This window comes from Camelus ferus, chromosome 2 (genome assembly GCF_009834535.1).
Source record: "Camelus ferus isolate YT-003-E chromosome 2, BCGSAC_Cfer_1.0, whole genome shotgun sequence".
Classification (NCBI taxonomy): domain Eukaryota; kingdom Metazoa; phylum Chordata; class Mammalia; order Artiodactyla; family Camelidae; genus Camelus; species Camelus ferus.
The window spans coordinates 42,530,709-42,546,080 of record NC_045697.1 but is presented as its reverse complement, the minus strand read 5'-3'; the positions used below and the strand labels follow the sequence as shown (position 1 = coordinate 42,546,080).

At 34.3% G+C, this 15,372-nt stretch overlaps 1 protein-coding gene across 5 annotated transcripts in view; it reads right to left on the bottom strand.

Annotated features, from left to right (window-relative positions):
• Positions 1–15,372, bottom strand: part of WDFY3 (WD repeat and FYVE domain containing 3) — a 242,775-nt gene that overhangs the window by 190,713 nt on the left and 36,690 nt on the right. The gene's annotated exons all lie outside the window — the stretch shown is intronic.

Here is a 15,372-nt window from a genome sequence, read left to right as displayed (position 1 = left end):
ACCAGTCATATTACATGTAGAATGAATGTTTTCCCTTTGATATTAAACACATGACCATATATTTCAAAGTAATGGAACACCTTTAGAGTATTTTCCACAGCAGGGCATATATGAAGAGAGTTTGTTTGAGTCACTGCTTTTAACTGGAGGGAGAGGGGGAGGGAGGGGAAGAGACAGAGAGACTGAAGGAGGGAGGGAGGGAAAGGACGAATTAGAAGCAGACTTTATAGCTTCAAATTTAACACTTTATCTTTGTCCTCAAAGTATTAGATTATCCAATTTAGTATCTGACAATAAACAATATAATATGTAATTGAGAATTCTGTATTAATAATTACAAACCTTTAATACATAAGAGTAGAAATTTTTACAATACTGTTTTTTAATTTCATTCTTCTGCTTATTAGATTTCAAACATATTTCAAAATAAATCTTTATCTTAGTGTTTCATTACTTAAGAGATAACCTTTTTGAAGGCAGCAGAGTTACGACAGTATGAGAAAAGCAGGACAAAAAATGAGCATGTTGTAAGTCTATGTCTGTCTCTCTCTCTAACACCATATGAGAATGAGGGGAATAGCACTGAATATAACAATCGTTTCAGAATGGCTCCCCTGCTCACAGCCACACATATAACCAAATTAAGAGAAAGGAAAAGGAAAATAAAATATTAAGTATTTACTATGTACTAGACACTGTTCTAGGCATTTTAGATAAATTAATTCATTTAATCTTCAAAACAACTCTCCTCTTACTCCCCTTAGCAGATAAGGAAACTGAGGCTCAGAGAGGTAAAATTCCAGTCACACAGCTGGTAAGTGGTTTAGTTATTCATTCAACAAGTGGCTGGATGGAGACAACTTCTTTCTCATGTACCACACTACTGTCAAACTGAAAAAAAAAAAGCATACGTGCCTTTAATATATATTAGATAGAAATAAACCAAACTTACTGTGTTGCAGTTTTGTCTTCTTTTTTTCTTTTAAACAAAGTAAAGCAAGAATGCTACCCACATACGCAAATTCTGAAAGCTGGAGTTCCTAGGGCATTCCCTCCTTAGAAAGGATCACATCGCACAACTTTACCATCAGTATATCTCCTCTCAAATCTCTGAGCTCCAGGACTGCATAACTGTCTGCCACCAGACACGTCCACTCAATGACTTGCAGACATCACAAAATTAACATTATCAAAAATAAACCTGATCTCCATTCTCACTGAGCTCCAACCTCGTTTAAGGATATTAGCATTCACCAGTCTGCTTAAGCCAAAACCCTGAGTATTGTCTCACTGGGTCTACCTACAAACTACATCTCAAATCTGTCCTCTTCTCTCCCAACGTTCTAGAACAGGCTGCCATTGTTGTTCACGTGGACTGCTGTAATAGCCTCCTTACCATTTACTCACTTCCTTGATTTCTTTGTCTCTTTTGCAGGCAAAAAGCTTTTTTTTTTTTTAATTTGTGCGTGTGTGTGTGTGGCTAGCACAAATTGCAACTTAAAGCCTACAATGGTTTCCAATATGCCGAATAAAATCCATACTCTTTATCATGGCCTCTTAAACTCTAGATAATATGGTCTTTTTCTACCTCTCAAACTTAATTCCATTCTCCTCCTGGACATCTCCAGGCATCATTTCAACTCCTCATACACCAACTGTTCACACTGCAGGGCATTCCCTTTTCCTGTAAGCTCCTGGCAGGGAAAACTCCTTCAGTTTTCAGCTTCAAGGTCATTTCCCCTGACAAGCTTTTTCTAACAATGTGGAAGTATTTCTGTCTTCCTATAGTCCTCTGTCACTTCACTTTCTTCATTTCCTCCACAGGTATCTATTTACCTGTTTATTATCTGCTCTCTATCAGATGAACTCCCAGTGGACAAAAATATGCCTATTCTATTCATTAATACATACCCAGTACCTAGGAAAATATCTGGCACACATTAGGAACTCCAATTTTTCTTGAATGAGCAACCTACGTATATTAGGCTAAAAGACTCATTTTTATATAATTAACTTGAACTGTTTTAAGCTACTAGGTTTAAGAGATTATCATTTTCTCTCTTAAAAGTGTGAAAATATAGCTCACAGATTTTTGAAGACCTGCAATAAACATTAAAGCCATGAATTCTGTTGTCTCATTCATTTTACAGACAATATAAAACTTAGATGACTTTCTTATTTCCAGAATCTAAGTGAAAAAGCTGCAATAAAATTTGAAATATTTAGATAATTAGCTCATTTAAATAATTGTATTTATGTGCAATCTAGTTATTCTGTATCATCAAGAATAAGTAAAATATTTTAATAAAATCATAATTTTTAAATTTGTTTTCACCTGGACAAATGTATTTCATAAAAAGGAAAAATGACCTATTTTGGTTGGGTCCAAGGAAGAATCATAAATTACTGTTCCATTCTGTGGTAGTTATAAAACATATCCACAAATTCTTTGATACTCTTCACTTCAAAGTTAAGTCTCTACTTAACTGAGTTAAGTTTAGTGGCATAACAGAATATAGTGGCAGTGACCATGTCATAAAGGCACTGTGGCTTCTCCTTGTTCTCTTGGATCACTTGCTCTGAAAGACGTTGACTTCCATGTCATGAGGATACTCAAGTAGCCCCAGGGTCCACATCAGTAGGAACTGATGCTTCCTGTTGGCAGGACTTCCGTTAACAGCCATGTGAGGGAGCTACCTGGAAGGATGCTTGAGCCCCAGGCAAGCCTTCAATAGCCCTGACCAAATCTTCATGCCTACAACCTCATGAGAGATTCCAGAACCACTCAGCTCAACCACTCCTGAGTGCCTGACCCACAGAAACTCTAAGATAATAAATGTTTGTTTTTTAAAAGCTGTAGGGTAAGTTATATCACAGCAATAGGTAACTAACACACATTCATTCACTCAATAAATACCAGTCTGTGCCTATTATGTCCTAGTCACCAGCCCCACAAACACAGAGGACAAATAAGATACTACATCTATCATAGAGGAGATAACATTAAATAGCTTGGTAATACAATAAAAGTGCTTTAAGAAGGTAAATACAAGACCCTACCTGTATAGCACACAGTATCAGATTTCAAAAGAAGGAAGGGGAAGATGAGAAGCTGTTGCAGGAGGCAAGAGTGGATGTGAGTATAAATATCTACACGTAAGGAGTGAGGAAAGTATGAGAGATGACATAGGAAGGGGCTGGGGATACGAACACCAGTTGGGTAAAGAATGTGTTATACGCCATACTCTGAGCTTTATCTATAAAAGTCAGTGGGAGACACTGAGAATTTCAAAAAGCAGAGTTAAGAAAATCAGATTGCGTTCTACAAAGAGGATTCTTGCTGCAGTGTGGAAAAGGGCTCCAAAGGAGCTTTCTTTAATCCAGACAGTTAAGAGAAAATTGCAGCCTTTTAGTTTAGGTAGAATGATGGCCTGAAAAATGTTAGCAACAAGGACAAAAAGGAGTAGATGAAATCCATAGATATTAAGATGGTATAAGAACAGAACCCTGTGACTGTACTTGAAATTAAATGTCATCAATATCTCAAACCCCTAAAAAAGGAAAATTACACTAATATAAAAATATTTCAAACAAATAAAAGAAAAATCTTACTTGGTATATAATGCTTATCTTCTAAATTAAAAAAAAAAAAAACCACCAGCACATTCTGAAAATGAGAATGAATTTTAAAGTTACAACTGTCCTTAAGAAAAAGGGGCAGCTGTAAAGTCAATGTGATGAAGGCGTAAGTGGTTTTCCATAATTCTAATTCACCTAATCTAAAATCTTAAGTCATTCACAACTGATAAGCTCAACTCTTTGTATATTTCTAACATTTTTTATTGCTAATATCAAGTACAGTTCTATTTTTTCCCTTTTAAGATAAAAAGGCTAAAAGGATATTGTATTACCTCTCCTTGAGTACATGAGTCAGGTATGTCAGAATACAACACACTGTTCTTATTTGGCTCAAGAGTTCTATTTTGTTTTTCTAAGACTGCATTCAAATTCTTCAGGACTTTAGTCCCCATAAATTTTCAACCTAAGAACTGGCTCTAAGCTATAAAGTAAGCTCCTTCAGGACAGAGATCATGCCTTAAACATTCTTCTATTCCTCCCACTGAGCCCACTGCACCCAGGCTGTAGCAGAAATTCAAAACTTGTTTATTGAATGGATTTGCCCTAAACTATATGCTAGCAGTTTCTGTTCCTACACACACCCACACACACAACTACTAAAATATTTACTGATGCGGTGATGTCTGCGATTTGTTTCAAAATAATGCAAGGGTAAGATAAGTGTGTGAAGATACAGATAAAACAAGACTGGCCATTATATAATGTTTTAAAAACCTATGAGCTCTATTAGAAAAAAGTGAAAGTAAAATTTGAGTTATTGGGGAGGGACTATCTTTTTTATGTATTGTTTCACGGGACAGAACTGATTAATATATAACAAACTTTTAAAAATTTAAACTTAGTTTCTTAGAGGCTTTTGCCTTTAATTTATAACCCACTATTCTTGTTACAAAATATTTTTACATCATAGTTCTAAATCCCAAATAATTTATTTAAGGACTATAGTTAAAATACTCGGGGAAATAATCTTTTAAGGAGAGGGAATACAAACCTACTGGGGAAGAAAGTAACAAAAATAAAATCTGCATATCAACAGAGAAAGAAAAATAACAGCTGATGTTCTAATTTTCTAATCTTTGTTGCAGTCTGAAAAGACGTACCATTACGTTAGATATCTGTAACATCAAAAAAGCCCAATAAACAGTCATTCAGATCTGGTTTAATAATTAAGAGTCTGCCATTACTAGCTCCTTATTAAAAATGTTTCTCGCAAAATATCAGTATTTTCTTTTATGAAATTCCTGAAGAGTTTCATTAAATAGATTACTTCCAGAACTAAAATAAAAGTGACACTTAACATGAAATTAAAAGATCACTTAACAGACTTTGTGAATAATTGGTCTTTCTCATTCTTTTTATTCTTTCTGTGAGCAAGTACAATTAACGTTTTTGTGTGTGTGTGTTCATGCTTTTCCCTCTAATTTCCAAAGAAAGTGCAATTTAATTAAATAACCCCAAATTTGCTTGCTTTAATACTAATTTTCCTGGTATCCTAACTCCAAAAGAACTCATTATAAAGTTGATACTTGCAGTTCTTTCTGGAGTACTGTCAATTAAATGAAAATATTAAATGCAAAATTTGATGATATATATTAGAAACATTTTTAAAGGCACACATTAAAAATGATAAAATAGTTAAAACATTTAATATAGTAATCAAAACAACATTGTTCTGGCATAAGTATGGACATGTAGACTAAATAAACAGAATAGAGAGCACAAAAATAAACCCTCACATATATGCCCAGTTGATTTTCAACAAGGAGTTCAAGACTATTAAATGGGGAAAGGAATTAAAAAAAAAAAAAAAAGGTGATGGGAAACTGGAAACCCCACATGCAAAAAAATGAAGTTGGACCCTTACCTTACACCACATACAAAAATAAACTTAAAATGGATCACAGACCTAATTTGAAAGCTAAAACTATGAAATTCTTACAAGAAACCCTAAGAGCAATTCTTCATGACCTTGGATTTGAAAATGATTTCTTAAAGATGACACCAAAACCACAGATATCAAAAGGAAAAAAAGATAAATTGCACTTCATAAAAATTAAATACTTTTGTGCATCAAAGGGCACTATCAAGGGAGTGCAAAGACAACCCACAGAAAGGGGAAAATATCCACAAATCATATCTCTGAGTAGGGTTTAACATCCAGAATATATAAAGAACATCAAAAAGACAACACAATTTAAAAAACAGGCAAAGGATCTGAATAGACATTTCACCAAAGAAGATATACAGTCAATAAGCACATGAAAAAGAACGCTCAATACCATTAGTCATCAAGAAAATGCACACCAAAACCACAAATGAGAAACTGCTTCACATCCACTAGGATGGCTATTATCAAAAAATAACACTGGCAAAGATGCGGAACCATTGGAATCCTTGTGTAGTGTTGATGATAATTTGAAATGGTACAGCTACTGTGGAAAACAGTATGGCAGTTCCTCAAAGTTAACCATAGAGTTAACTTTATGACTCAGCAATTCCACTCCTAGGTGTATATATATGTGTACATCCAGCAGAACTGAAAGCAGACTCTTACAGGTACTTGTACACCAATGTTCATAGCAGCAGTTTTCACAAGAGCACAAGTTAGAAATAACCAGAGTGGTCATCAATTGATTAATGAATCAACAAAATGTGGTATATATACGAAGTGGAATATTATTCAGCCATAAAAAGGAACAGAGTTCTGATACATGCTGCAACATAGAGCGAACCCTGAAAACATACTAAGTGAAATAAGTCAGATCGAAATATCTAGATTATGGACATTCTGTAGAGACATAAATAGAGGTTACCAAGGGCCAGGAGAAAGGAGAATGGGAAATTATTGCCTAGTGGGTAGAGTTTCTGTTTTGGGACAATAAAAAGTTCTAGAAATAGATAGTGGTTATGGTTACACAACATTTGGAATATATATAATGTCATGAAATTATACACTTAAAATGGTTAAAATGGTAAATTTTAGGTAATGTACTTTACCACAATTTTAAAAAATTAAAGCATTTAAGATTGAATATTATTCCTGAAACAGAATTTAATTAGACCTAAAGCCTCTCACAACAAAAATTTCAGATCAATAGAAGCTGATACAGTACTACCTTCAAGGTATATAGCCAACATTAAAATCAAGCATCCAATTCCACTGGCATAACTGAAAAAAAAAAAAAAGCTTGTAAACTAACCTAGATGAAGGGATTTTTGTTTTTATAGAAAGAACTTGGCATTAAAGACAAGCTCAACTCAGAAACACTGCAAGGAAATAAAAGGCAAGTTCATTGCAGGCATGAAGGTTTTAGTTGTCTATTTTTACTTTGTTTCTATTTCCACATATAGAACTCTCTCTTTAAACTTGTTTAAAAATGAGATTCCTAAGAAAAAATATGTGCATTTAAACTTAATAATCAAAACTGTAGAACTTCTTGGTAGTAGAAACATTAAGTGTACAGACCTCAATTAACAGGAACTGGGAGAAAATGTCTTACGTGCTTTTTGGCAAACAGCACAAAACCAGTTGCTCACTATGCTGTTTTCTAAAATCAATCAAGAATGCTGCTACTTTCAAAAACTAATAAAGAATCTCTGTTCAATAATAAACTCAATCTTGAAATCACATTTGATGTTCCCAATCCACAATAGTAGAGCCATGTCATATATTTAGGGGTAAGATATTAATCACAAGAATATGTTTTATCGTCACGCTGGATAGCTACGAGAAAAGCATCTCTTTTGTGGACAAGCTGTAATTTTAGAAAAGGGGTGAACATTATGATAAAGTAAAGCAAGATAAACGCAAAAATGACAAGTCAGGAATTGCAAAATACATGAAAAAGGTAACATTTAGTCCATCCAGAAAAGTGCACAGAAATGGGCACAGGAAAAAGTGACTACTGACCTAGGCAGCAACATTCCCCTGTGGTCATACCAGTCCTCTCCATCCACTTCTTGCCAGCAAGCTTTCTGTCTTGACATGATCACTACCACTGCTATCCTCAGTGAGAAAACGAAATCAAATGTGGACTTATGCAAATTATTTACACTCATTAGATGAAGAAGTCACTGATTTTCCTTCCTGCCTCTGTTAAAGTTATTTTCAAAAGAATACTGATATTCTCAGCATATAGCTATTGGCAAATGCCTGGCTGGCATCTACTTAGGGAGGAAGGAAAGCTACCTAAAACTCTAATGTTGTACTTCAGGTAGATTTCAATGTATCAAGAATGCTGTTCCAAATAGAATACAGGCCTTAAAAACAAAACGAAACGAAGAAATCCCAGAGCTCTTGTGATCTCTAGTCATTCTTTCAAACTAATCATGGACTCTTGATAAACTGAAAATGAATACACTGAATTAATAAAACAATTTCCATGGAGGCTATCAAATGAAAGCAGTATAATTTCAGTTTAAAATAACTGCAGTACAAAGAAAATCCTATTAAGCAAATTAGAATTTTTCAGTGTTTTCTGTGTTATGTTCAGATTCTGGCTAGCACATGTCTGTAAGTTATGTTCTGAGATTCACTGATAAAAGATGTTTGCATGGTTCTATTCTAATAACGTTGAACCATGGAAAACATACATACAACATACAATTACATATGTATACACTAAAGAGTGTTTACTTTGACCTGACATAAAAGATGTAACTTTTAGTGTATTAGTCTACTGGACCTCTTTTGAGTTATTTCACTGATCCATGGCAACATTGTTAAGTCTCTGATCTATTATCTGTCTCACCTTTTTTCTAATCACTTCATATTTGTGGAGCTGGTGAAGTTACAGAAGCCTGAAAGGGGTCAGGGCTGGTGTCAAAATCATTGAAAAGAGGTCAGAGAGCTTGGGAGGCCGGTTGGCCAAAGCCTACAAGTCTAGTCCAAAGTTTCCTCTTTACAAAGATGATTCACAGTAACTGAAAACCTATAAATCTAGGTCATTTGGCACAGTAGCTTTAAAAGCTACACTAAAGCTATATGATAGGTAATATAACTGTTAATCTTATGGATATTTGAAATTTTCTGCAATAAAGAGTTAAAAGTAAAATAAACAATTGGTATATTCTACATATGAAATAGATTATTATGGTTCAGGCTCTAAAATGTAAAATTGTGGGTCAGTGAGAAATAGAGCAGAGAATTATCTCCATTTCTCTGGTATAGATGCCTACCTCATTCCTTCACTGCTAAATACGGCAAATTCATTTCAAATTCATTATGTCTTCTAACTATAACTCAAAATGCCAGGGCAAAAATAGAAATTATTAATAAATTTGACTACATAATAAACTTTTAAAAAATTTTTGAATGGTGAAATGATACCATAAGCAAAATCAAAGACAAATGAAAACACTGGGAGAATATATTTCTAAATATATATTACAGATGAAGAGCTAATACTCTTAATATACAAAGATCTTAAAAACTGAAGGAAAAAAGAACAAAAATCATAGAGAAAAATGGAAGAAGACACATAATAGATAGGCTCACCTATATATATTTGGCTTTTATAGATGGGAAAGATATAAACTCAACTCATAAGAAAAATACATATTAAAGCTACATTGCAATACTAATTCATTGCACTTTAGATCAGCAAAATTCCAAAAGCTTGACCATATACTCTCTTGATAAGGCTGTGGAAAAAGAGGCACTCTCATACATTGTTGGTGGGACGGCAAGACAGTACAACCCCAGAGAAAGGGAATTTGGTAACATCGAGCAAAACTACATATCCATTTACCCTCTGACACAGTAAACTCACTTCCTAAATTAATCCTGAAGATATACCTCCAACAGCAGAAAAAAACATATGCACAAGCTTATTCACTGCAGCACTCTAAAACTGCAAAATATTACCTGGATAGCCAAACACAGAAGACAGGATGAATAAACTGGTATACATACACACAGAAGAATGATGGTGATCTCATTGATATGGAATGAGAAATCAGTGTGAACTCATATTCTAAAATATACATCTGGATTCAAACATATCCATGTTACAGGAGCATAAGCCTACAAATGTGTATATGCATACATATGTGTGTATGTATAAAGATACATATTATTTTCTAGCTTTGTCCCCTCACAGGGCCCAGAAGTAAAAACACCAAGTAGCAATGTACCAACAGAGTCTCCAGGTCTTGGTTCTGACCATCATTCTGCATTCCCCACTAAAAGGACCAGGGCTCCTAGGAGAATTGACGGACTCTAAATCAAGAAGAAAGGGAAAAAAAACTAAAAAGAAGTACTGAAGATTAAATAAGTCTCAGCATAGTCTCCTTGTCCCACAAAAAGTTCTGTTTTAATCACCACATTGTCTTTTTACAAGTAACATTTGTCCTTTAAACTTGAATTTAAAAATCTTAAAGTTTCTGCTGTATAGCACAGGGAACTATGTTCAGTATCTTGTAGTAAACTTTAATGAAAAAGAATATGAAAACAAACATATGTATGTATATGCATGCCTGGGATATTGTGCTGTACACCAGAAATTGACACACTGTAACTGACTGTACTTTAGTAAATAGATAGATAGATAGATAGATAGATAGATAGATAGATAGATAGATAGATAAATAGATAGATAATAGATAGATAAATAAATAAATAAATAAATAAATAAATAAATAAATAAATAAATAAATAAATAATTCTTGAGTCTGTGCTGGGGGGAGGGGGAAGAGAATGACAGAGAGGGACTATCAAAGATCAATTCAGTTTATAGATGGGTTCTTTTCTTGGATTCCTATAGGTCTAATCTAAGCATGTAAATACAAAGCTAATAGAACAGCAAGAACTTTTATATGCAACGAAGTTGTTTAAGCAGTATGTAAGGAGAGTAAATTAAAGAATTAAATGATAGCCAAACATGGAAGTGTTTGACCTATCTTATATTACACTGGGAAACATGCTTAGAGATCTTTGAGCTTACATAGCTGTGTACCTCTTTAGATTTTGTAAATAATGGGAGAAGGGAAAATCATCTTAGTCTTTTGGTGAAAAGATAATCAGATTCTTAATGAAGTTCTTACCAATACATAGTGCTAATGATAGATTCTCTTGGTTGATTCCATACACCATTTCCCAATTCATCAAAAATTAAAATTCCAATTGGATAACATATTAATAGTCCTTAACTCTCTAAGTTAGATATTGTTTCTTACTGTCAAACTGCAAAACTTTATAAAAGAACAAAGATAAACTGATTAAAGAATTTTTAAAATAAAACAAATTCCTACATCAAAAAGCAAAAGCATCCAGGCTATAAATACTCACCTAGCCCTGCTGATTTTAGTTCACAGCCCTGAGAGATCAATAAATCATTTTACAATACACAAAAGCATAAGTAATTACAAAATGTTTTCACTTATTCTATTTCCTTAAGAAGCAGACTCCTTCAATGTTATTTTACAGCATTTGCAAAATATTTCTTAGGAAACTGTCACTGCAGAGATTTCTTCAATGTAAAATAAATGGGAATAACTAAATACTATATTCATATTCTATTTCCTAGGCATTAGCTAGGTTTCCTGTACAGGACTTAATTCTGCACAAAGGGATTTCTCATTTATATGACCATTTAACAGGATCCTCCCAATAATCCTGTGGGAAGAAAACCAATGTATGTCAAGTACCTACAATATTTCAGGCTCCACATTCAGCACTGTACATAAACTATCTCTTTAGTTCTAATAATAATCATATGAAGTTGATATTATTAATCCTAAAGAGAACACAAAGAATAAGAGCAGCAGCCAAGGTCACATGCTAGTAACGAGATGAACCAGCATGCTTTAGCAACAGGTTTGCCTACTCCAAAGCCTCCACTCTTTCCCTTACACCACACTGCTTCATCACCACAGAGGAGGAAACAGTCAGATGCTAAGGTGCTCAAGCAAGACGCTTAGCTAGCACATGGTAAAACAAGATTTCAGCCTTAGATTTCTAACTCTGAAACTCTTCTCACTACAGTATGTAGGCACTCCCCACTTCAGTACCTACACAGTCATTCTAATACATAGGGATATAGCCAGAGTATAGAATTATGGCTCCTTAATTTTCCCACGAAAATTTGCAAGAAGCAATACACAATATACTAATGACATCTCTACTTCCGTAGGAAACCTCAGAACATACAAAAGGACTAAGGCACACAACCTTTGTAGCTTTTCCAATAGCAGTTAAGCTGACCTGGGCTCACTGCGTCTCCAGTCAGTGAAGAAAATTCAAAGATTTCTTCATCTGTTCAACTGCTCAACCCGAAATTGAACACCTAACCCTCTAGGTGCTGTGGACTGTGACTTTCCAATCCTCTCCTGTCTTTATCAAGTAACTACCTGACACCACCCCTCAGTGCCTAATGCAGTCCCTTTAACATCTTTCTTTCCTGTTCTTTCCCCATTGCAGCTCAATTAACCTGAGAGAAACCTTTCTTTACTCTCATCTGTTAACCTCAACCCAAGTAATAACTACTTCCAGTCACTATTCAACTTACCTAGAAATTTTTTTTATATACCTCATGGAGCTTCCCGCTCCTGGACAGAAGTATTTCCCAGCTTCACTGGACAGATACAAGGAAGAAACACATGCGGGATTTGGATTTCAACAAAAAGATTGTTCTGAACGCTCCTCAAAAGGTTACTATCATTAAAAAAGAAAAGAAGGAAAAAAAAAACAAAAATGATGGGGAAATTAATCTTGTTTTTAAAATAATAAAAAGACATAAGAAATGTAATGTATAGACTTTAAACAGATTTGTTTGAAAAAAGCTATAAAAGAGATCTCGGAGACAACTGGAGCATTTGGATACGAACTAAACTTAAAATGACAGTATGGAAGTTCTGTTATCTTCTAATATATGATAATGATACGGTGGTCATGGAGAAGAAGGTCCTTATTTCTAGGAGGTACGAGTTGAAGTATTTACAAGCGAAGTGTCATGATGGTTCAAATTACCTTCTAGCGGTTCAGCGATGTCACACCTCCTCCTTGAAATGTATATAAACACAATGAGACTGCATGTGGTGAAATACTGGTGACTGTTGACTCAGGATTAAAGGGATGTGGATGTACACTGTATTATTCATTAAGCTTTTCTATATGTTTTGAATTTTCAAAACGCAAAGTCTGGTTTAAAAAAAGAGGGATGAAACTATTGGGCAGTCTCCACTTGTTTTTAGATTCCTAGTATTTTCGTTAGAGCAGAAATAAGAAACTTTCCACTCGTCTACAAAAGGCTAACTGCTAAATCGCAGAATGGGTTACTACTCTAGCCAGGTTGTGAAGAGGAAAAGATATACAAAACTATAACTCCTTCTTTTTCCTCTAAAAACAAATGTATTTTACATAGCCAATATTTTAAACATAAAACCTGTAATTTTCTCATGTTATCAAGGATGAAAATTTGTGGTTATACTGCACAAATCTTTCCTCAACCCACGGAGTTTACAGTCTCCATTAGAACATCTTATATCAAGGTAAATTAATGGTAAAGGAGCAAACTATAAATTTTTAAATAAAATCTGTGAATTATCTGCATATATCTTACATAATCTTAAAGATCTTCTACTTTCTGTTAATTCTGTGTATACATACTTTTTAATTCTTAAACAGTCCAATTATTCTCAGAGACCCAGCTCTTTGGCAAGTAAGGCAGAAAGGAGTGTAATGAACCAAAAGATAATGTAAAAAGGATGGATAACGCCACCACATTTTTTGCTGGAATACATGTCAAAGACTTTAAAATTTGTAAGGACGTATGCTTCTTCAAAATTCAGCTATAAGGGATGACTGAAAAATTCATTAATTTAATCAACGGGCAATTTTCCACTATTAAATTAGACTTAAAATTTCCCATTCCAGATTTGTAAACTGTGAGTTGTGGAAAATTAGTTTGCCGCAAAAATCTCTATACTCACAAAGGTAAGAAAAAGCAAAGAGCTAACTTAAATCAATAACCCTGAAATGTATCAAAACTTAAAATCTCAAAAATGTTTTCACGGATAATGGTTTTCTTCAGTCACTACACTAAAGATATTTATTTTCTTCCTACACACAAACCCTTCTTAGAGAATCTGCCCTTAGCCTACTCACTGAAAAGGCAACACCATTGTGAACACATAACTGGGTCCTTCCAACAAACGCCGACTGAACAGTTCTGAACACACTTTACAACGTGAGACAAATGGATTCTCTCTCCAGCTAGTTAGAACCTAGAATAGTAAGATGGTTAGCTATCGGGGCTGACAGCTAGCTGAACCTAACGCTCACAACTGACCACTGCACACTGTTTCAGAAAGCAGAGAAAACTACTTGGCAGAGAGAAGCAAAAACAAGAGTACAAGCAACTCCAAAAAAAGAAATGGAGAATGGAGATCTACAAACATTCAGTGCCCTGGAAGCCTGACTGTACTTCCTGTAGTGGAGTTCTAAAGCATTTGGTATCAAAATGATTTTCTGGAGAAAAAAAAAAAAGGTAAATATGAACATCTATGCAGGTACACAACTTCCAAAGGAAATAAATGAGTTAAATCAGCATACTAAATATCAAAAATATGGTTAGGACATAGCAAACCCTAGGATTCAATTACTTAACAAATCACTATATTCTTCCCCAAAATAGAATATTAACTTATATACGGTCACTTGAGAAGACAGAACAAATCATTCTGCTCCAAACACTTTCTTATTAGTATGTATTTTCTTACTTTTCTCAGCAATGGAATAAAATATTTGAGGCCTATGTTTGATATAATGAATGTTCACAGACTATTGTCTTCAAACATAAAATCAAATACAGTAAGAATGCTTCACAGTCCTTTAGGGAAAAGATATGAGTGGTGTCCTTCATGCACAAGAGAGGCAGGATAGTAGAGCAGGTAAACGCCTGTGCCCTGGAGGCAGACTCCTAGGTTTGAATCCTGGCTCTGCCATTGCCTAATCCTGTGACGGTGGGCAAGTTACTTCTTGTGCCAGTTTCTAACAACATAAAATTAGTATAGTAATAGAAATAATCTCATAAGATTGTTATGAAGAATAAATGACGTAGTGCATGCAAAAACTTAAGAGACAAAGTTCACTGTTATTGGTATTATTTATTTTTATTATCATTATTATTCAGGGGAAGGGGATCGATGCAATATATCTGTGACATACAAACCTGAATGAACAAGGTAATTCTTAGCAGGCATAAGAAATGAAAAAAATTAAAATGTATCATTCAAAATACAGGAGATAAAGACAAGCCCGTATTTTGTTTTAAAAACCATAATCCTTTTAGTGGGGCCTCGGCAACAATAAACTAAGAGCTATTCTTTCATGAGGACAGCTTGCTTTCTGTTAATATTTTGTAAAAGTTTCCTTCAGCAACTTGTGACCACAAAAGGAAGCTCATTCCTGAACGCCCACTTAGGCATAGCAGGATCATCTACAGATGTTTGACGAATATAAAAATCCTTAAAAAACTTTTTAAGTAATAAAAGATTTTTTAAAATACACCAAATGTTAACTCTGGTCTCATAAAGTTTGAATTTTGACTGGTTCAGAGGTAACTACAAAAATTCATTCCTATGTGTTTTTTGGACTAGGCAATTTATAACAGTTAAGAAAGAGCTAGAGATACCGTAAGGGGAAAAACAGTTCTTGCATCATGAACACATGATACATGATCTGCTTCCTACAAAATATGCAGTAAGACCAAATATAAAAGAATCAACTGCAAG